At 38.5% G+C, this 12,091-nt stretch overlaps 1 long non-coding RNA gene across 1 annotated transcript; it reads right to left on the bottom strand.

The window, feature by feature from the left end:
* Positions 1–5,215: 5,215 nt before the first annotated feature.
* On the bottom strand, positions 5,216–11,860 carry LOC103481219 (uncharacterized). The gene is made up of 4 exons (XR_536247.2): positions 9,781–11,860; positions 7,768–8,157; positions 6,494–6,565; positions 5,216–6,403 (listed from the first exon to the last, which is right to left on the bottom strand). It is a non-coding gene; the product is annotated as an uncharacterized LOC103481219 (long non-coding RNA).
* Between the last annotated feature and the right edge of the window lie 231 nt (positions 11,861–12,091).

The following is a 12,091-nucleotide window of genomic DNA, read 5'->3' as shown; positions in this document are numbered from 1 at the left end:
ACGTGGAGGAGCAGCGGCTCTACTCTGAGTCCCTCCCGGATGACCGAGCTTCTCTCTCTAAGGGAGAGCCCAGCCACCCTGCGGAGGAAGCCCATTTCGGCCGCTTGTATCCGTGATCTCGTTCTTTCGGTCATGACCCAAAGCTCATGACCATAGATGAGGGTGGGAACGTAGATCGACCGGTAAATCGAGAGCTTCGCTTTTTGGCTCAGCTCTCTCTTCACCACGACGGACCGGTACAGCGCCCGCTTCACGGCAGACGCTGCCCCAATCCGCCTGTCGATCTCCTGCTCCCTTCTTCCCTCATTCGTGAACAAGATCCCCAGATACTTAAACTCCTCCACTTGAGGCAGGGGTTAGAAAATTGATCAACATATTTGATGTGTATTTACTTGATAATTTTGATTATGAATTTTGACAAAACGTGATGTTTTTTGCTTCATGTTCTTATGACGTAAAGGCCTTTGAACGGCCATGTTGCTGCACAAATAAACTTGAATGATGTCAGAGATTACTATTTGGTTTTTAATAAATTCTGGTGTATTACATACTTTGTTTATTGATTGTAGGTTGCCTTGTTCCCGATATAAATACCTGCTTTATCACGACATCGGTTTGTCATACCAGAGCCCTCGGATCATGCAGCGCGGTGAAATAAAAGGCCTGCGCCGGCCCATAAACCGGCTCTGAGCTCCGCTCTGCAGGACGGGTGTCGGAGGTGTTTACTGTTGTTGGCCCTCGGCCCAACCTCATGTCATGCTGCTGCATCCTTCTAATGTTCCTGCAGCAGAACATACCAGACGTGTTACAGTATCGGACCTGGTTTCTAGGAGCCTGGCTGTAAGGAGCAGCGACGGGGTCGGGGTCTGCGTGTGAGGGGTTCATTTCCACCCATTCATATCTCACCAGGGAGCGTGAAGTGATGACAGACTGGCAGGCGAAGCCACATGTGGACTTTACTTTGTCCGCTTAGTAAGACGTAAGATTTTTATTTGTCATTATGGTTCTAGAACGTAACGACACTGGAGTGGTACCAGTGATGTAACTGGAAGAAAAGAAGAACCTCGTTGTGTCACTTTTACTGCTTGAAAATATTAAAGTGCATACACTGTAAAACATTAGAAGATGGTTTAACTTGAAGATGAAAGTCCACCTGCTGACTGGAAGTGCAATTTAATTAAACAAGAAAATATTTTTGGTTTTAACTCAGAAATTAAAGTTCATGAAGTTGATTTAACAAGAGAGAAGTCGTCTAAACATTGTTTTTAAGTTCATTAATCTTGAATTGTGAGTTTTAACTTAATGCTGCAATTTAAACCAAATATTATTTCACAAAATGCAAGAATAAAAACTGTCCTCACCCAGTTAAAGAGCCACATTTGTCTGTTATTTTACTCATAATATCAAGTTAAAATAACTTATTTTACTGTAGAATAATTTAATTCAAACTGCATGAACCAAATTTCTGATCTGATGATGAATTTTATGAAACATCTAAATGAATTCAGCTCAGAAACATTTAGTGTGATCAGGACAAGAGTCAGATCAACGTAACGCACTTCCATCTCAGGAGACAGAAACACGCCGCTAAGCATTCTGGGAAATAGTTCCCACTCCTGACTTTTTCTTCTTTCAGTTTTTTAAGTGCTAACATAAATGTCTATTAAACTCTTAATAAAAAGTTAACAAAACTTCCTGCTGTAAGTTTATCTTTCACAAACTCAAAGCTTTAGGTTCAAAATCTAAAACTCACCAAATTTATTTGACTTAAAGAGTAGAAAATAGTAGACACAACTGAATGCAGCTCCGATGTTTTACAGTGTATTTATGTTTCCATTTAATCTTCTCCAGCTGAGCAGAAACAAAACTGTAGTTATTATCTGGTGACTTAAAGAGGATCGATCGAGAGTCAACGCCCATCTTCAGTTACTAGAGCTGGAAACTAAACCAATAAGATTTATTTATTTATTTACATTGTAGAAACTCAACTTCTGTTATTTGGATCCGATCATCTGAAATGAACCAACAGTCTTTAGTTTTAGTGTCATTTTATTCCTTCATCCATTTTCTGGACAGTAGATTCATCTGTAAATGGATGACAGCAGCTGATCGCAGACGACGCTTCAGATCTTCGGGGAACTGAAATATTCAGCCTGGATCTTCCTGTAAACGGGCCGGAAGAAGGAAAAACAAACCTGTTTCTCATAAAAACACAGAACTTCTCACTAAATCCACTCAAAGACATAAAGAAGACACTTTATTTCGAGTTGGATTTTGTTTCTGTGACATCCTGAGCCGTGGTTTGCAGCCATTCATCACTGCCACGTTCAGACTGCATCGCACTCAGCTGCTCTGGATCTTTCATTCTTCACCCTCCATGTTGGCAGCATGAAGCAGATCCACAGGATCAAGCTGCTGACAGAGGAGAAGATCCTGATGGCAAGCTGGACCACATGCATGCAAATAAACAGAGGAGAGCAGAAAATACCGTAAACTCTGGGAACACTTTGACAAATCCGCTTCAGATTCCTCTTCATTCGATAACCGTCCACAAACTCAGAAATGTGCAGAAGAAAAAATACATTTTAGAGTATTTTGTTAAATCCTAAAGGTTTTTTTCTGCTTTGTGTTCTGCTCACGGAAAATGGAATGTGTTAAAAGACAATTTAAGATATTTTATTGATGTTTGAAACAAACAAAAAAACAAACCCTTTAGACACTTTGTTCATTACGAATCTGTTTAATATAATTTTATAAAATGTTATCTGCTTTTTATAATTATTAAACCTATTTCTACTGAAGACAAACTTCCAATTACAGATCCTGGATTCAATTATTTATTCTCATTATAAATTCTACATTATGATATTTTAAAGACTGCTAACACATTCAATTATATTATGTTATTAATGTAACATTTATTTAAAAACAACAAATAAATAGTAAATCTTTCTCTAAAACGTATTAAATAAAATACACATAGTGCACAATTATTTAAAATACATCTATAGTTAAACTAAAGGAATAACAAAGCAGATTTATTCAGGTGTAATAAGGAGATGGAGACAAAAGGTTTTACCTCTACTGCCCTCTAGTGCAGGAAGGCTGAACAACAGGAAGTGGTCATAAGAAAACTATTAAAGTCTCTGCGGCTTTTCTTCCGGCGTGTTTTACACAATAAAATCAGATATAATAAATATGTACATATAAGACTGTTATGGACTTTAAAAGTCATCAAACTTTGTGTTAAATCCTGTTTAGGGAGTTTTTTCTTTCCCATGGATGTTACAGCCTGTTGCTTAGCAGCAGCAGAGTCACATGTGTTAGTAAATAATCATTTATATATTGTTTAATGCTCATATCATCAATTTGTCTTTACAACTCCTGATTAAAACGTATTTTTGATTTTTCTCAATTTCTAAACTTAAAATTCGTAGTAAATAATTTAGCTGTGATGATAATATGGAGAGCAATTCCAGCCAAAATTAAATAAATAAGAAAATAAATAATCATTTGCGTCTTTATTCCTATTTATATTTATTTACTTACATTTTTTTTTTCATTTTCCTTATTCATTTGTCCTTCATCAGCTCTGTAGTGATGCTTTTTACAAATAACAAAAAAATACATGATGATACATTTATTTTTCATTTAAAGTCAACATCGTAGTTGGTTAAATATAAACAATATTGAAATGTCAAAGATTAAATTATTCAACATATCAACAACTTTATTTTTCCCCAACTTTAAACAATTTGAATAAGCAGGTGTAGAAAATCTGACCCAAATTAATTTATCTACAAATCGTATGTCAGAGTTATGCTGCATTTACTGCACCTTGGAAATATGAAGCTCACACTTTTTCTCTCTTGCAGTTTGATTTTCTAAAAAATACATTCTAAAAAAAAACAAACATATATGTTGCCTTAGCTGCAGCTAAATTAAATAAAAATGTCCTACAAGATACAGGAAATAAAAGCTCAGGATTTAATATAACCACAAGATGGCGGCGTTAGACCGTTCAATAAAAACAAAACATGGTCAAAGTTGCTTAAGAAAACAGATATTGACTGATTTCATGTCTTTTTGACTAAGATTTATTTTTGTGTGTGTATAACATTCATAAAATAATTTTGTTTAAGTATAAAAAGAGAAAAACTCAGTGAACCCCGATGCCAGCTGGTCATTCATGTTCAGCTCATTGATCGGTTGCGTAACACCAAAGCTGTTGGGTGGAAGTTTATCCATCTGATTACAAACGAGCGGAACAAACTTCTGGTGGTTCTGAATCCATCTGAGTGAAAAGATGGATGACAGCAGCTGATCGCAGGCCCATCGTTTACTCGTTTTGGTTTTTTTATTTTTATTTTTTTTCTATGAAGCTGTTTTTCTTTGATTCTCTAGAATGTGACTTTCATACTTTGGGTTTCTTTTTTAAAGTAGCTTTTTATTGTTGTGTGTTTGCATGTAATCTCTGAACTGACGGCATCAGTTGCAGTTTGAAAATGTATTTATGGTAAACTGACCTCATCAGGTCAGTTTACCATAAATACCAGCTTCCCTGCGCTGGTCGGAGCTCCAGCCACACGGATCCCTGCAGCAAAGAGGAAAATCTGTTCAAACAAGCTCATTTTGTTAGCTGGAATGCAAAGCTTTCATTTTCTGTCGCGAAAAGCAAATACCAAACCGTATCCGTGAGTGCCTTTGACGCTTTCTCTCTGTGAAAGTCCCCAGATATTTATACTCCCCCTTCCAATTCAATTCCCTCATCAGATTGTCGCGCCGCGTTTGGAGCGGCTGGTAAACCTTTCAAATTTATTACACCAAAAATTCAAGACAACACAGTCAGACTGTCTCATGGCAGACGTTACAAACAAATCTTCTTCACGCTTGATGAGCAGTCAGTCTAAGTATTTGTTTTGTCAGACTTTATAAAAGATGAGGCGGAAGCAGCAGCGATGGTGTCAAACTCAGTTTTGTTTTGGGCCAAATCAAGATCATGAAAGCTCTTAAAGGGCCGGTTGTGCCAGAATGTATTGGTAGAACCTGATCACAAGCTGTTAAAAATATCCACTAATTCTAACAATAAAATATTATTGAACATCTTTTCAGTCCCTCCAGGATTTTGTGATTCTTTTTAATAAAAATCAAAGTGTTTGTGGTACTAATTTGGAAATATTTGTGATATTTGCTCTTATTTATGACGGTAAATCAATCAATCAATCAAATTTTATTTGTATAGCACATTTCAGCAGCAAGGCATTTCAAAGTGCTTTACATAATTAAAATAAAAACAGAAATAAGCAGTGAGAAAGAGATAAAAAAATTTAAAAAAAACATTAAAACCCCTTTAGCACTTCAGTTAAACGCTGTTTAACTGGGATTCTAACCCTCAGGGACTTTAGTCAAAAACACCGTTTGACAAGGACTCCAACCTCTAGGTTTTTAGTTGAAACTCCGTCAACTGGGACTCTAAACCCAGTAGAACTTTAGTTAAACGTCGTTTAACTGGGACGTTTTCCGGGGGGCTCTACATCATTAAAACGTCGAAAAGAAAGGAAAAGAAATTAAAAACATTAAAGACATAAAAACATGTAAGACATCAAAACCCACACTCTAACCCTAATTTAGCCATAAGCAACTCTAAACAGGTGGGTTTTAAGTTGAGATTTAAAAGCACCCAGTGTTTCAGCTGTTTTACAGTTTTCTGGAAGTTTGTTCCAAATCTGTGGTGCGTAGAAGCTGAATGCTAAATGTGACCTTTCATTGCTCACTGTGTAGATCATGGACTATAACCTGACATTAATTAAAGCTCAGGCAGCTGTTTAGTACAAGTAGGTATGTTTTTGAGAAAAATCTGTAATAAACTCCCAATTAGTGCAAAAACGTGTGGGGATTTGTTGATTTTCATGAATTTACACGACAATTCTCAAAAAAACTCGAGCGACTGATTGATATAATTTCACAATTACCAGATAAAAACTGCATTGATTTTATTGATAACATGATATTTAAGCTCATTTAGTGTTTCATCTAGAATCTAGACGGCCACATAAAGAGCTGCGGCGGGCCAGATTTGGCCCACGCGTCTTCAGTTTGACACAAACACTTTCCTTCAACTTCACATTGAAAAATACATCAAAATTTGTAGTTTTAATGCAACTAAATTGGAATAAACTCAAAGCTTCTGCAAACTTTAGCAAGGAAGCAGAGGAACAGTTTGAGTAGCGGAAACAAGTCGACCTCTGCAGCATTATTAAAATGAAAGGTAGAAAAATGAAGGCAGCTTAGCTGTACTAATGAGAAGCATTTGTAGGTGAGCGACTCCAGCTCCGGCGCAGTGTGCTCATTACAGCGGCTCGGCTTTGTTTGGCTCACAGCTGTGCAGCGCGTCTTCTTTTTTCTAAAACAAGAACCCTGCATCAGCCAGATTTCTTGCTATGCAAAGCAAATTCAAGTGAAATTAACGAAAGCTCAGATTCTGGATCATCACCGGCTGATCGCATTAGATGCACCGGATGCAGGCAGCAGGAGAGTCGGGTTGTAAACGCAGGGCCTCACGTTCCTGAACGACACACAAGTTATAATCATGAACTGAAGAGTCATCACAGATTCTGCTCTAAAGCTTTTTATGCATTCTTACATTTATTCCTGCACAGCAAAACCACTCAATCTTAATCTATTATAAAGATTTTGCACTAGAAACTTTTTTTAGTTTCTAGTGCAAATATCTTAGTGTGTTGAGACAACAAGTTGTTAAATCAACTTCATGAACTTTAATTTATGAATTAAAACCAAAATATTTTTCTTGTTGACTTAAATTGCAGCAGGTGAACTTTCATTTTCAAGTTAAACCACCTTCAAATGTTTTACAGTGTATTGCACTTGGAATATCCATCCATCCATTTTCTTTCACTCTTGTCCCTCGGTGGGGTGGGGAGGGGTGCTGGTGCCTCTCTGGCTGGCGTTCCGGGTGAGGGGTGGGGTCACCCTGGACAGGTTGCCAGTCTGTCGCAGGGCAACACAGAGACACACAGGACAAACAACCATGAACACACACACTCACACCTTGGGGCAATTTGGACAGACCAATTAACCTGACAGTCATGTTTTTGGACTGTGGGAGGAAACCGGAGTACCTGGAGAAAACCCACCATGCACAGGGAGAGCATGCAAACTCCATGCAGAAGGACCGGGAATCGAACCCAGAACCTTCTTGCTGCAAGGCAACAGCTCTACCAACTGCACCACTGTGCAGCCCCCCACTTGGAATATAACAAAGCTTAACTTACAAGTAACTTTTCATGAATTTATAGGAGTTTGTTTAAAGCCACTAATTCATTAATAATATAGATTTTAATTTCATAATAATTATTTTTCCCATAAGTGAAATAATCTGCCTGTGGAAATACTGGCCTACAAGCTCCTACATCTTGATGAAAAGTTTCTTCTGAGTTAGTTTTGTCTTATTTGGAGATATTTGCACTATAAAACAGACCAGAAGTGCTTGTTAAGTTTAGGTTTTTGCAGTGTAGCTGCTGCATGAGTTAGAAACCTTCATCATGGTTATTTTTAACATTTAAAATATGTGCTTCACTGGTTGCCACCTCGCTGTGCAAATGAGTGCACTCAGCTATGCTTTATTGAGAGAAGCCTGCAGTGAACGATCGATATCCACTCCGCTTACAAACCAAATGTATGAAAAAAACAGAAGGAGCCTCTTTTCTCAGCACGAGGAGCCATAAACGATCTGACTGGGTAACATACAGCTCAACTTTGTTCAAACTGTTTCCCGTCCTCCTTCTGGTGGTTTTGGGCCGCGGCTTTCTAGTAGTCCTCGTCCAGCAGCGTTCCTGCACCATTCTCAGGTTCACACTTTGACCCTCGTCTCTGCGGCGGCTCCAGCTGATGCATATGCACATTGCTGGTAAATCATGGGGCTGCTAGAGCCGGGAGCCTGATTAAGACAGGCCCACTACCGGACCTGGACCCCCCACTGGGAGGTCAGTGGAACAGGAGACGGACTTCTGCTGCAGGTGATATTACAGGGTGCAGAGTTACTAGCATTGGCTAGCCGCCTGTTCACACCACGTCTGCTGTGAAACGGACCTCCAGATGCCCGTTCTGTCTCACAGGTCCTCAGAATCACTCTGCCATCTGGGAGGTGATACAGAAGCACAGAGTTCAGTTTGTTGCCACAAGCTGCCAGCGCATATATTATCTCTTTTTGTTTGGATACTAAAAGAACGCACAACATTCTTTTGCATAATTTCAGACGCATACGACAATCCTGGGAAATTCAGCTTAAAAGGTTGTTTTTACTGAGCCATTTAATTAAGTAAAGGAGATCTTTACTTACTTCCTTCAACAGTTAGATTAGCTCTATGTTTGTTACACTTTTGCATGAAATTATCATGAGATTTTAATCTGCTCAGTTTCAGTTGATCTCCTGTCAGACTGAGCCTTTTTAGGGTGTCTTGTCACTTTAAATCTAAATAAGCTGCTGCTGGCCACGCCCCCAATTCAACATTTAGACTTGCACGTGAAAATGGCTGCCAACAGATGCACAATTATACAACCGTACATCTTTGAAAAGCAGAAGCGTAGCCTCCTGTACAACCAACAAGAAAGCAGGAAGTGGTTTCTGGATGGTAAATCAACAACTTGTGTTTTCCAGCAGCCATTGTAAATTATATTTTTCTCTTTTTTCCTCTTTTAATCAGGAATCAGAATCACCTGCACAACACAGGGGGCAGTGACTCCCCAAATAATGAGCAACATAAAACCTTTTAGGGCATTTTACTTTACTTCAAGCTCTTGAGCCGCCCCCAACAGGATGCTGCCCTGGACAGTGAGCCACATTAAAAACTTTCAACTGTTTGTGTCAAAATGACTGGAGATTTGGTGGCAGCATTGTTATTTTTTTTTATCTCCTTCCTTATTAAATGAACTGAACAACATTTCTGTTAGCATCTGTGCTAGCTACTGTTATTATGTAAAAGTGCTACTTTTGTGAGCCGCCAGTAGAGGGAGCTACAGCACAACCACCTCACTGCCTCAGCTAAAACATTTGATGCTAAAACTAATCACACGTTTCCATGAATTTAAAAACAACACACTAATAGGGTTTAACGTATAAATAAACAGAACTTTACCAGGATCTGAAATGATAAAAATCCAACATTAAGTGTAGAAAAACAGATACAACAGAGATGAAGCCCAGATGGGAAAGCGTTAGAAAACGTAAATGACCTCCAGCTCGACCTTGGCTTCAGACTTTCTTTTTACTGTCCCCTGAAAATGTTGCATGTGAAAACTTTAAGGTCGTCGGATGGATTTCTCTTCTTCTGTTACATGATGTATGCGAACATTTCGAATACGTTTAATGCATAATGAAAAAAGGCATCAAAGCTCCTACTTTTCTCATATCAAAAATTCAACAAATCCAAGCGAGAAAAAGTCCCAGAAACTGGAGCCTGTTGGGTTTTTATTCGTCTGTTTGGAGGATTTTTGTGCTCATCCGTCTAAATCTGTAACTCCCTTTTCACAGGGAGCAACGTGTCTGTTAAAGTATTGCATTTATTTGCAAAGACTTGTTGATCCGGCTCTTAACGCCAGTGTAAGGGGAGTTAATTGAAAGATTAGTCTGGCAGTTAAAGTTGACGCTCCTCCTGGTGGTTTCTGCGTTCTTCTGAAGGATTTTAAAGCCTGACAGATTTACCCAGCCTATTAAATCCTTGGTTCTGTAAATCTGCGAGCCCCTTTTCACCACCACCTCACCGCATTGTCTCCTGCTCCCGCTCTGACTGCTTCTCGTCTTGAACTCCTCAAGGGCGTCATCAGTCTCTGCAGACCTCGTTGCTCACTGAAGGGTGTGGGGGGACTTGAGTTCCAGGGAAGCTTTGAATAACACGGAGAGGGGAGAAATAAAAGGAATAAGCCCCACAAGCCCTCAGTCATCCAGCAGAAAAGAGGAGACGCAGGAATAACCATGCCTGAGCCAGTCCCTGAAGGTATGCAGATACTTGTTATAACAGCATAATTTATCCTAATTACAGACAAAGACGTGGTTAAGTCACACTGTTGATGCTTGAATTTAAATGCCCTGCTCTGGTTTGACGTTTAAAATACACGATGCTAAAGCATGTTGTGAAATAAGTGGAATCATCTCAAATATTTATGTGAGAAAAGCAAGTTTAAAGCGTTCACTTATGAAAACAAGCTAAGAGCTGCTATGATTGTCTTGTTTTGGGAGAAAACGTGGATTGTTTGTACTTATTACACTCAAACTGTCTGCAGCAAGTAACAAACTTTAGAGTATTTAATTCCCCAAGTTAAACCTCAAAATAAAAATAAAAAAACATTTGTTACAGTGAAATCCCTCATTTTGTAGATGTTAGATGGAGAAAAGTGGGTTAATGATGCAAAAACAGGAAAAACTTTTCTTCTTATTGCAAGTACAGGAAATTAAATCACTTCTAGACTTTTAAGTTTATAAATTTAGTTTTATATGCCACAACTGTCACCCATCCACCTGCTGTGACATCATCGTTGTGCATTTGTGAAAGGCACCAGAGTCATCCTCGCTGTGCTGTGCTAGTAACACTTACATACTGCAGCTTATTTGCTCTGAGCTCTCAGGGACTCAGGTTCATATTTCAGTTTCTGCCTCAGTGCATCGCATACAAAACACACATTACGGCTATTTCAATGTCTTTAGTCTTTTATGTTGCATTCTAGTATTTTGCAATTTTTAACTAAGAGGTACTTCTAAAACGTTTTCCGTATGTGCTGCCCTTTTCCAAGCCTACATGAACTAAAATAAGCTCATTAAAAGCATTACTAGTATGCAAATGACCTGTGTTCCTTATGCTACTTTACAATATTTAACTACTTATAGCAAAAATAAAACTGGACATTTATTTTGTTGACCTAGCTAGCAGCTACTCAACTCAATATTTTGTTCAGCTAAACAAAACTGAAATGCAAAGCTTACAATTAAATAAAGACGGATTACAACTGAGGAAAGCATTAAGTTTAAGTTTCCCAAACACTTTATAAGCTCTTAAAGACCAGAGGTCTGTCCATACTCTGAGAGAACTGATGCATTTAGAAAAGCCAAACTTTGGGCAGAACACCTGCGTCAGGCTGGACTGGTAGCCAACAAGTAACGTGTGATTTAATGCGGAAACGCAGAAATGTTCAAAGTTCTGCTTTTGTCTGAGAAACGTTTTCTCTTTCCTGGTGATGCAGGAACCAAATGACATAACGTTGCAGCATAATGCCACGTTGGGAAGGACTTCCTAAAGGTGAAATGTGAAATATGAAAAGTCCTAACAAAAAGAGAAAAGTGTTCTTCCTGAGTAAAAAACAAAAAAAGAAATTTAAAGCTTTTGCATAGTTTGTAAAATCTTGGACAGAATATTTTTTCCGGGTTCGAACCTTCTTGTGTTCCTAAGTTCTTGCACCGTATATACGGACCTTGAGCTACATAAAGCACTTAGCTAATTTGAATTAGCTCAAGTTTCCTACAGCTAGTTTGAGTTATATTACAAGTTATCAAACTTCTAAACACTCTGCTAGGTAACGTATCCTAAACACTTGCATATCTTGAGTTTCCTGAAGACAACGACGGTAGCTTGGGTTTTCTAAAGACTTGGCTTGTTTGAGTTCCCTTAAAAGTTATTAACTCCAGTTTCCTAAACATTCAGCTGGTTATGAGCAGATCCCACTTTTGGTTGTTAAATAAATAACTTCATGGGACCCTTAAGCTGGGTGTTCAGATGACCTGTGACCTTCTCACTGTAAAGCCAGAAGTGTCCAGTTACATAAGTCAGATATGAAGGTAAAAAACATTGACGATACAATCCTCCTCATGCAGCTCACTTCCTAAGACTCCACACCCGATAGGCTGCAGTTGCTAAAAGTGGATCACTATTAAGAGAATTTAAAAACTCGCCGTCTTGCAACGTCAAAGCCTAACTCATTTAGATCTTAGGAGGCAATCAAAGTTCAGGAGTTAATTTTCCAGTCAGCTTAGCTAAATTACAATTTGATTCAGAGCTGTGAACATTTCAATTTCTCAAACTTT

This window comes from Poecilia reticulata, chromosome 19 (assembly GCF_904066995.2).
Source record: "Poecilia reticulata chromosome 19, P_reticulata-male-v2, whole genome shotgun sequence".
NCBI classification, from domain to species: Eukaryota; Metazoa; Chordata; class Actinopteri; order Cyprinodontiformes; family Poeciliidae; genus Poecilia; species Poecilia reticulata.
This window is presented reverse-complemented; position numbering and strand designations above follow the sequence as displayed.